Consider the following 11,048-nt stretch of genomic DNA (forward strand, 5'->3'; position numbering starts at 1 on the left):
AGTGCCCACCACGATGAAGGTGCACTGGATTTAATCAGCTTCAGCTAGAAGAGTGCCCTCTACTGGCCCACCAGGACACCTTCAAGCAGCAGCCATTTTCTCTCAGAGTAGCACATGCTGTGCCTTGAACAAGTATTCGCCCCCTTCCTGATTTCCTCTGTTATTTTTCACACTGAATGGAATCAGATCTTAAGACAAACTATAATATTAGACAAAGGAAACTGAAGTAAACACAAAACACAAACTGCTACACACACCCTCTTATTACATTACATTACGTTACATGAAGGGCATTTGCAGACGCTCTTATCCTGAGCAACGTACAACAAAGTACAACGTGCATACCCATAACACACAGTATAACCCTGCTACACACACACTCCAATAACACCATTACACACAGTATAACCCTGCTACACACACACTCCTATAACACTGTTACACACAGTATAACCCTGCTACACACACACTGTTATAACACCATTACAGACAGTATAACCCTGCTACACACACACTCCTATAACACCATTACACACATTATAACCCTGCTACACACACACTCCTATAACACCATTACACACAGTATTACCCTGCTACACACACTCCTATAACACCATTACACACAGTATAACCCTGCTCCACACACTCCTATAATACCATTACACACAGTATAACCCTGCTACACACACTCCTATAACACCATTACACACAGTATAACCCTGCTACACACACTCCTATAACACTGTAACACACAGTATAACCCTGCTACACACACACTCCCATAACACCATTACACACAGTATAACCCTGCTACACACACACTCCTATAACACTGTAACACACTTACAGTATAACCCTGCTACACACACACTCCTATAACTCCATTACACACAGTATAACCCATTCATACACAGACTCACACACTGATGGCAATTGGCTGGCATGCAAGGCCCCGACCAGCTCGTCAGGAGCATTTGGGGGTTAGGTGTCTTGCTCAGGGACACTTCGACACAGCCCGGGCGGGGGATCGAACCAGCAAACCTCCGTGTTCTCTCTCATTGTATGGGAAGCTGTTCTGTGTAAGCACGTCGGCTAAATTAATGCTGAATATATGGCACTGCGTAGTTTAGGCTGTGGCATGGTTCACATGTATTGAGTTCCTCTCTCTATTGCTCACATACCAAGTCCATTTTTGCAGTTTCTGTCTGGGATTAACAATTTGACATGATGCATCATTTTATGTGTTCTCTTTACATATACAAATATCCTTTTATTATATGTACTGATGTATTATAGTTTATTTTATCTTTATCTATCTTTTTATCTTTATCTTTATCTTTTTTATCTTTTTACACACTGTTTCGAGTCTTCATTTTACATTGCTTTGTTTTATTGACTCAGATTTGAACAATTTGAGACAATCTTTTTATTTTTAATCTTTAAATATGTTGCTTGATTGTGCATATTGATGAATTATGGTTTAAGCATTGTAAAGAACTGTAAACCTGTGGTCTCTATGAATATAGTACATTCATAAAGAACATTATAAAGCCTTCATGTTTTGCCAGCACATGTAGTTCAGCTCCAAGGAACGTGAAAGAGACAGTTCATAATACAGCTTGACATGGTTTGACCAGCTCAAGCTATGTTTTGAAAGAAAACGACAAGTGTTCAGACAAGCTACGTACCATATCAGTCAGACGCTATGCTTAGAGGAGGCTTGCCAGCTTGGAGGGTAATAATTGGTGAATACATTCTAATGGGAGTGAAAGTATCAAAAAGCACAGTGGCCAAATAAATCCACACAATCCGTATGAAGATAATGTTTGGAGTTCCACTAAGTAGTGACATCACAACGATACACACAGTTATCAGACATTACACAGCATTTTATTAGGTTAACCTGTAAATCAGCAAATATCTAATCAGCCAATCATCTGGAAGCAACGTCGTGCATAAAAGCATGCAGACATGGTCAAGAGGTTCAGTTGTTGTTCATACCAAACCCGCACAACAGTCACTAGAGTTTACAGAGTGTGGTGCCAGAAAACAAAAAGATCCAATGAGCAGCAGTCCTGTGAGCTTAAACACCTTGTTATTGAACGAGGTCAGAGGAGAAAGGCCAGACGGTTTCAAGTCAACAGGAAAGGTGACTAACACAAGTTACGGCACATCACAACAATGATATGCAGAAGAGCATCTCTGATCACACAACGCATCGTAACTCTAAGTGGATAGGCAACAGCTGCAGAAGACCAATTCCTCTAAAAATAAGTCTAATAAATACCGAATAAAGTGCTCAATGAGTGTATGTTGATGTATTTTGGAAAATACATCTCGATGAATAAAGTTATGATTTTATTTATTGTAGGACCTTCATGTTTTGCCTGCATCACATCTTCCATTCATGTAGTTCATTTCTGTGAAATGTGAAAGATGCAATAAATAATACAGCACTGTACAATAAGTCATATGCAGTAAAAGCGGTCATCCTGAAATGTGGAAAACTGTTTATGTGAACAAAGAGCCATGCAGCGGCCAAAGCTGAACCCAAGTTTGAAACATTCACATGAACATCAGCCACAGGAGCAGTGCTGCATCACCGGAGCGGAACTACACATTACACTGACTACTCTGTGGAGAAGTGTGGGTCTTTTAACTTCCTCTGTAGTCTGTGGTCAGGTGCCACTTATCTCAAATGAAGCCTCCACCCACAGCCACACAGAGCCCAGCAGAGCCCCTCACTGCACCCCACTCACTGGGCACAAGAGTACTATCACCTAATATAAAACATGCACCCTGCTCTCACTCAGACACAGAGCCCAGCAGAACCCTTCACTGGGCACAAGAGTACTATCACCTAATATAAAACATGCACCCTGCTCTCACTCAGACACAGAGCCCAGCAGGGTCCCTCACTGCACCCCACTCACTGGGCACAAGAGTACTATCACCTAATATAAAACATGCACCCTGTTCTCACTCAGACACAGAGCCCAGCAGAGCCCCTCACTGCACCCCACTCACTGGGCACAAGAGTACTATCACCTAATATAAAACATGCACCCTGCTCTCACTCAGACACAGAGCCCAGCAAGAGTACGGTGGCCCAGATGGACAGTCCTCACTCTCTTAGAACTGTCCGCACCAGGGATGAACAGCAAGGGCAGAACCATGATTTTGTGGCAAATTCTGCTCTTAGTTATTTAACTAGCTCAATCATACTGCATCTTGCTCATTTGTATAAGCACCAGCTACAGCCAGAGACTGCAGGTGTATCCTAAAGATTTCACTGTAATCCAGTACAGGAGTGAACCAGTTTAGGCTATAGAGCTGTCAGAATAATTGTAATTATTTGTAATTAATTGTAATTATGCTTATTTGATTAATTAATAAACACAATTACATCTGAATCTGCTGAATCTGAGCAGATGTTTTCATTGCCGTTGGTCTGGATTTGAATCTCAGTATGAAAACCTTTGTGAAATGCACATAGGGAGCGACTCGGAAAATGCTGGAAGAAAAACAGAGAAGGTCTGAGCTGGGCCTGCACTTCGACTCCATCAGTCATCAGACATCAGTCATCAGATATCAGTCATCAGACATCAGATATCAGTCATCAGTCATCAGTCATCAGTCATCAGTCACCAGACATCAGTCATCAGACATCCGACATCTTTCATCAGACATCAGTCACCAGATCACCAGTCTTCGATTGCAGAATTCCTTTTTCTGCAAACATTTTGCATTGTTTCTTATTTAATTCCAATTTACAATGTCTTCTGTGAACAAGCAGCATCATTTTATTTTTTTTGGTATACATTCAGAAAAATTCTGCTCATTGCTCATTGCTCCCACGCACAGAGTATTATGCACATTACTGCATGTCTTATCTTCAGCCATGTTCAAAAATATGCATTCACTTTATGAAAAAAAGGAAGGGCTGTGGCAGCCAGCTATTTGAGCTCATTCTACATTTATATTTAGTGTTTAGCACCTTCCTCTCACATTTAGTCCTGCTGGTCTGTCAGTCAGGCTGTTTTACTTACATTTAGCAAATCACTGAGCCCTGATCCACAAAGCACCAAACCTCTCTCCTGGTAAGTGTTTTATCACATCATTGAATTGAATATAAATTATGTTCCAATGTATTTTGGTACGAGAATTTTAAACTTGGATCAAATTTAAAATAAATTACATTTTCTGGTGAAAAATGATTGCTGTTTATTCCAGACAAACATCAGTGTATTTGTGTGAGGTCTTCATCAAAGTCAGAGCATTAACTCACTGTGTGCTCTTGTGTAGCATCTGTTACAATGAGAATATAGAGAATACTCTGACAGTGTACCAGCACAGTAACTCATTGTGTAGCATCTGTTACAATGAGAATATAGAGAATACTCTGTGTTCTTCTCTGCCATTTATTTTTACATTGTAAATAAGAATAATATCTATTTGTATGAATATTTTCAGTCTGGTGCACCCATGGCCTTCAGAACCTTGTTGGTAACCCTCTTGACTGTGTCAGGTAAAATGTTATGTTTTTGTTTTTTTCTTCTATTGGGTGCCAAATGTGACAAAACACTATCATTTCTCTCGTAATTTTTTCCCCCACATTTAAGCAAAATTTGCATTTTTTCTCACATTTAACAAAAAGTCTTTGAAATGATCTTTGAAATCACAGGTGCAAATGGTAAGTGTGCATGTATGAAACATTGAGCGAAACAGTTATATATTTAGCTAAATAATAAAAGCTAAACAATGAAACATTATTATCGGAGAGGTTTCCAATAGAATGTCTTTATTCAGTTCACAGCAGGTCAGGCAGGCAATGGTCAGATACGAGCAGGCGGGAATATCACAGGTAACCAAGTGTTGTGGTGAGTAACACAGGTGAAGGTTTGAAACCGGGGCTATCAGACATAGCAGAGATAATCCAAGACGTAGTCAGTCACAAGCAAGAGTTTGGAAATGGGCAGGTACTTAGAAAAATACAGAGACAGAAAAACACAGATCATTCCAGGATAGCACATTTACACCTGTCATTTCGAAAATCACACATGTAGGACACATTTTAATCATTTGAGTAAAATGTGAGAAAAAATGGATATTTTGCCTGAAATGGGGCGACATTGGCTCAGTTGGTTGGTTGAGGGTTGCTAGTTCAATCCCGCCCTAGGCGTGTCGAAGTGTCCCTGAGCAAAATACCTTGTTGTGTGTGTGAATGGATGCATGAGAAGCATCAATTGTGCAGTGCTTTGGATACAAAACATTTACCATTTAAAAGAGAGAGAATTTACTCTATTAGATGAAGTTCTTTTTCACACCCAGCTTTGAGACTGAGACAGAGGCATGATGGGAATATCTCCGGTTTTACAGAATAATCAGACCTGTATGCAGTTATTGATGTTCTGTATTTTTGGAGAAAATGTTCTGTGCAGTTGTTCTACAAACACTTCATTTTTGTGAATTGAATCCATGATCTGTAATGTTGGCAACACACATGTCTGTACGAGCATTTTTGAGTCTGTCTGTGTGTGTTTTTCAGGTGTTCTTGGCCAGAACGGATGGGGAGTGACTTACACCCCTGAGAGAATCTGTGCCTTAAAGGGGTCTTCAGTAGACATGCGCTGCACTTACTCATATCCAACATCGCGCAAAGTGCAGAAAGCATTCTGGCTTATTCACCCTCCACAGGAGCCTGAAGACCTGTCCCTGTACCCAGAGTACTCTGGTCGTGTGAAGTACCGTGGGAATCTGAACAAAGACTGTACTTTTAGAATAAAACAACTGAGAGAAACAGATGCAAAAACATATTACTTCAGGTTCCTGACTGATTTTGATGGAAAATATAGTGGCAAAACTGGTGTCTCATTGACAGTCACAGGTAACCATTTTATGCTATGAGCTCATAGGATTCTTCTCCCATATCTATGAATGGGAGACTGGGGAAGGGAGAGATGTTTTTACAGTTTTCATTTGTTTGCAGCTCTACAGGTGAGGGTGAATCCTGGCTCAGTGACAGAGGGACAGAGTGTAACACTGACCTGTAACACCACCTGCACTCTGACTGGCAGCCCAGTCTTCACCTGGTACAGAAACGGATCTCCTCTGTCCTTCACCACCCAGAGACACCAGCTCACAGCCAGCAGTGAAGATGGAGGCACATACTCCTGTGCTGTAAACGGATCTGAGCTTCTCCCCTCCCCTGCAGTGGCTCTTACTGTGAACTGTGAGTACAAGAGGCCAGACTCGCGTGTTTCACACTATTGGTGATGTTATCATCACTGTAGAAATATTTTACACATCACACAGGTTTCAAAGTATTCAGCCGAAATGTACTGTTGAATCGTACAGATTATCATATGCTGCATGAACAGATGTACATGGCGGCCTGTAGCGTAGTGGTTAAGGTAAATGACTGGGAGACACAAGGCCGGTGGTTCTAATCCTGGTGTAGCCACAATAAGACCCGCACAGCCGTTGGGCCCTTAAGCAAGGCCCTTACCCCTGCATTGCTCCAGGGGAGGATTGTCTCCTGCCAAATGCCACTAATGTAATGTAATAATGTACATGTACTGTTTACTGACTTTATTTATTAGCTGAAACATGAATATTGGGAATAAATGCATGATTTAATGATATGTGCTTGAGTCCAGTTTAGATTTCACATGAGACTACAAACTATTCTTCCCTCTTCCAGATCCTCCTAAGAGCACCTCAGTATCAGTGAGCCCCTCTGGTGAAATAGAGGAGGGCAGTTCAGTGACTCTGACCTGCAGCAGCGATGCCAACCCACCAGTGCAGAGATACACCTGGTTTAAGGAGAATGGAGTTGTAGACTGGCCGGCAGGATCAGGACAGAGTCTGAACTTTACTAATGTTAGCTCCTGGAGCAGTGGACAGTACTACTGTGAGGCAAAGAACACTCACGGAGCCCAGAACTCTACTGCTGTGACTTTAAAGGCACTGGTCGTCACAGTGCAAGGTATGGCCAGAACAAGTCTAAGTTAGGCTGCAGCCTGCATGACATTTATTTAGGCTGCAATACCTAGCCCATTGTTTCTTTGCACAGAAAATCAATCATTCAAAATGCATTCACTGAAATTGGCCAAGTGACGAAGATGTTGGAAGATTGGTAGAATTAATTATTTTGACTCATATAAAATCAAACGACTAATTTTTATTCCAAATACAGTGGTGTCATGTTCCAGATTATTCCACTTCCCTTGTTGCTGCTGTCTGCACACACAGCTTTGCCGATCTCTCTCAAAGATGCTCTAAATAAAACAATTTGCTTCACATCAATATCCTAAAAAATAAATTCAACAAACGTAGGCTAACATTAAATGTGCAGAGCAAGTTCAGTCAGGAAACTCTTGCTGCAACAGCCAACCATTGGTCAGCCTCAGCAAGCACGTCCTCAACTCAACCAATCACATACAGACATCACAACATGTCCTCAAACTCAACCAATCACATTGACCAATCACAAATTCTAGTGAACGTGCAGTACATTCTCGTCAACATACTGCAAGCCTAGATGGGTATGTTCCCGCATTTATAAACTTTCACCTTACAGACCATGGTGTGCTGTGTTGTGAAATTACCACGGATATATCATTACTGGCACTGGTGCATCTCTCTTTGTGCAGGGGGTCGGTCCTTGACTGTGGTTGCAGCAGTGGGAGCTGTGGCAGCGGTGGCCATTGTGGCTCTTGTGTTTCTTGGTGTCGTCTGTGTGAGGTACGTGGCTGAAAATCTGTGCCAGTTCACAGTCACTCATTAATGAATGATGTCGGATTAGACCTGCGGTATCAAAACTCGCGTACATTTCTGTGGAATGATGTGGTCGTATGCTAACTATTCATGACATACCCCCCTCTTATGTCTGAGTGCTGAAACCACTGCATCATTAGTTATTTTGGATTATTGCAATGTAAACGTATGACTGATGGGTTTTGATTTTTTCAATACATTTGAGTTTTTTCTCTCTATAAGCAGGAGGAAACGATCAACAAATGAGGAGGTCAGTCAATCAAAATGAAATATATTTCATAGATGTATGTGTTTTTGTGTATACAGTAAACAATCAGTGACCACTTTCTTAGATACACCTTTCTTGTCATGGTTTTCACTGTCGACTTCTGGAAATTCCTGTATTTACCACTCTAGACCTCTAGAGGGCTTGCCGGCGTAGCTCAGCAGGAGAGACTGCCTCCCACATGTGGAATGCGGGGGTAATCATGGCCGATTGCAGTCAGCTGCTTGGAGAACTATTTAAGTCTCTTCCTGGCACTGCTCTGAGCTTTGGTGTTCAGTTTGACACATGCACAGAGCCGGTATTGAGGTCTAAAGGGAGACAGAGACAGAGACAGAGACAGAGACAGAGACAGAGACAGAGACAGAGACAGAGACAGAGACAGAGACAGAGACAGAGACAGAGACAGAGACAGAGACAGAGACAGAGACAGAGACAGAGACAGAGACAGAATTTAATTCAGTTAGAAATCGATATGTTTAGGGTCCTATTTTTGTTTTCCTTTGGGTTGGTTAGCTCCTGAGAACCTTCCCAAGTTTTGTTTCTTGGTTCCGCCTCTGTTTTGAGGTCTGTTTTCTTGACCATTTTAGTTCTAGTCATATTTTCGGTTGGCAGATCGCCGGGGAGTTTTTTTTTCCCTTTTTCTGTTATTTTCCTCATCTATTTTAGTGGTTATCCAACTTATTGTTGGTAACTTTGTGATCCCTTCCCGGTCGCTCTTGCTCTCCCGCCCCTCACATTTCTTGTTCTGTTTTTTTTCTTTTCTGTTTTTTGGACTCTGTTTTGGGTTTTCATATTTGTGCCTTTGCTTGTTTGGACTTTCTCCTGGTTTTTTAACTCTGCCTTAGTCTAATCAACTGCAATTTAATTTTGAAAATGTGTCCACTAAATAACGGCAATGTGAAAATGAACGGGAATTTTCCTTTCACCCTACAGGGGAATAACAGCCCCAAGGATGACACCTCTGCAGGGATACCAGTGAGCCACACTGAACCCCAGGGTACAGACAGAGGCAACAGGGAAGGTCCCCTCTACTCCTCTGTTCAACCTGCCCACACCCGCACCCAGCAAGACCTTCTATACTCCACTGTTAAAAAGCCTCTCCCTGAGTGTGAGGACAATGTTCAGTATGCCAGCGTCCAGTTCCTGCCCTCCCGTGCTGCCCCCAGGTGAGAATACCCCTCATTACACTCCCTGTGCTGACTGTGGCTGTGCCAGCTCTTCTCTTTAGCCCAGTCTACATCAAACAGCCGACTTGAGACGGGGCGAAACCAGACAGGTTGGTTTCAGAATGTTTTGTAATAAAGTCTTAGTGGTATGTTCTGTCCAGTTTTGGAGAGTCTGCTCTCGTCGGCTAGCGTTTCCCAAACTGACCATGTCAATGCGAAATTGGCTCAGGAGGTAAGACCATTTGTCTGGCGGTCAGAGGGTTGCCGGTCCGATCCCACCCAGGGTGTGTGAAAGTGTCCCTGAGCAAGACACCTACCCTCCAAATGCTCCTGATGAGTCAAGTCTCTTGTCAAGCTGACTGTTTGTTGTAGACTGGTTTTAGAACTTAACCAATCACAAAGCAGCACAGCGGATTGGAGAGGACGGTGGTGTGGGAGGAGTCTCATCAAACTGTTAGCTTGTGTTGATGTTGTTAAAGTCACGGTACCCAACAATAAATATAAACAATACAGTGGAAATGCGAGCTAGCTAAACAAAATACACATATAAACATCACTAGAAGAAACATAAACCGTCAAGCACGCGCAGTCATTGTTATGAAAGCATTTGTTTATTTGTTTACTTGGCGCTCTGGTGTGGACTGCCTACTTTTTACTCTGAGCTTTCCCCCAGCTTGCAGGCTGATCAGCTGATCTAGACATGCTGTACACTCTCAGAAATAAAGTTATGGAAAGTCCATGAAAAAATTCAAATAGAGATACAAGAGTTCACAAGTGTTTTACTGAGCGGTTCTCTCCATGTAGGTCACCAGCAGTGAAAGAAGACTCTGTTCTCTACGCCACAGTGCGGGAACATCAAACACGGAAATAAACCGCCAGATCTCTCGTCCCACAAACCGCACTGTGCATATGGGTATATTTTTGACTGCGTGAGCATTTTATGGTGTGGATTTGCTCGGCAAACTCGACAAAGCAAAATTCTGTCAGGACAACAATCTCCTAACAGCAACTTCATTTGCATGCTTCGGCATGATGTGCTGGATGAGCATTTATTAAAATCAGTGATCATACGTCTGATTGGTGATGTGCAGGATGAGCGTTTATTAAAATCAGCGATCATACGTCTGATCGGTGATGTGCTGGATGAGCGTTTATTAAAATCAGCGATCATACGTCTGATTGGTGATGTGCAGGATGAGTGTTTATTAAAATCAGCGATCATACGTCTGATTGGTGATGTGCTGGATGAGCGTTTATTAAAATCAGCGATCATACGTCTGATCGGTGATGTGCTGGATGAGCGTTTATTAAAATCAGCGATCATACGTCTGATCGGTGATGTGCTGGATGAGCGTTTATTAAAATCAGCGATCATACGTCTGATTGGTGGGCATGCAGGCCATTCAGGACTGGAAGAGCAGACATATTGTCTGAGTGACAGATCAGGGAACAAACCGCTCCAGTCATCACATTGAAGATGAGACTCTGGGACTCTTTCAGTTACTTTATCCACTTTACCTCCAGGTCAACTCCTCATCAACTCAGGTCACATGGCTGGGATGACTGTGGTGATTGGCTCCTTAAACGTGCGCTCAAAATGATCATTCATTTGACATTCTGTGAACAGTATATGCAAAACACCCCCATGTCTTCATATTGTATACAAGGTATCATCAAGATGCCATTTTATTTTCTTAACTAGATGTAATTTCTTACAACTAAGATATTTGCTGGATTAAAAGGCTTTTTGTCTGCATATTTAACCTTAGCTATTGTTTTACTGAATTAACTGGTATAATCTGTGCTATGGTTAAATTCATTTTAATTATTTTGGGATT

At 42.1% G+C, this 11,048-nt stretch overlaps 1 long non-coding RNA gene across 1 annotated transcript; it reads left to right on the forward strand.

Annotated features, from left to right (window-relative positions):
• Positions 1–5,756: 5,756 nt before the first annotated feature.
• LOC133140114 (uncharacterized) lies at positions 5,757–6,813 on the forward strand. The gene is made up of 3 exons (XR_009709989.1): positions 5,757–5,887; positions 5,990–6,232; positions 6,704–6,813. It is a non-coding gene; the product is annotated as an uncharacterized LOC133140114 (long non-coding RNA).
• The last annotated feature ends 4,235 nt before the right edge of the window (positions 6,814–11,048 follow it).

This window comes from Conger conger, chromosome 11, assembly GCF_963514075.1.
Source record: "Conger conger chromosome 11, fConCon1.1, whole genome shotgun sequence".
NCBI lineage: Eukaryota > Metazoa > Chordata > Actinopteri > Anguilliformes > Congridae > Conger > Conger conger.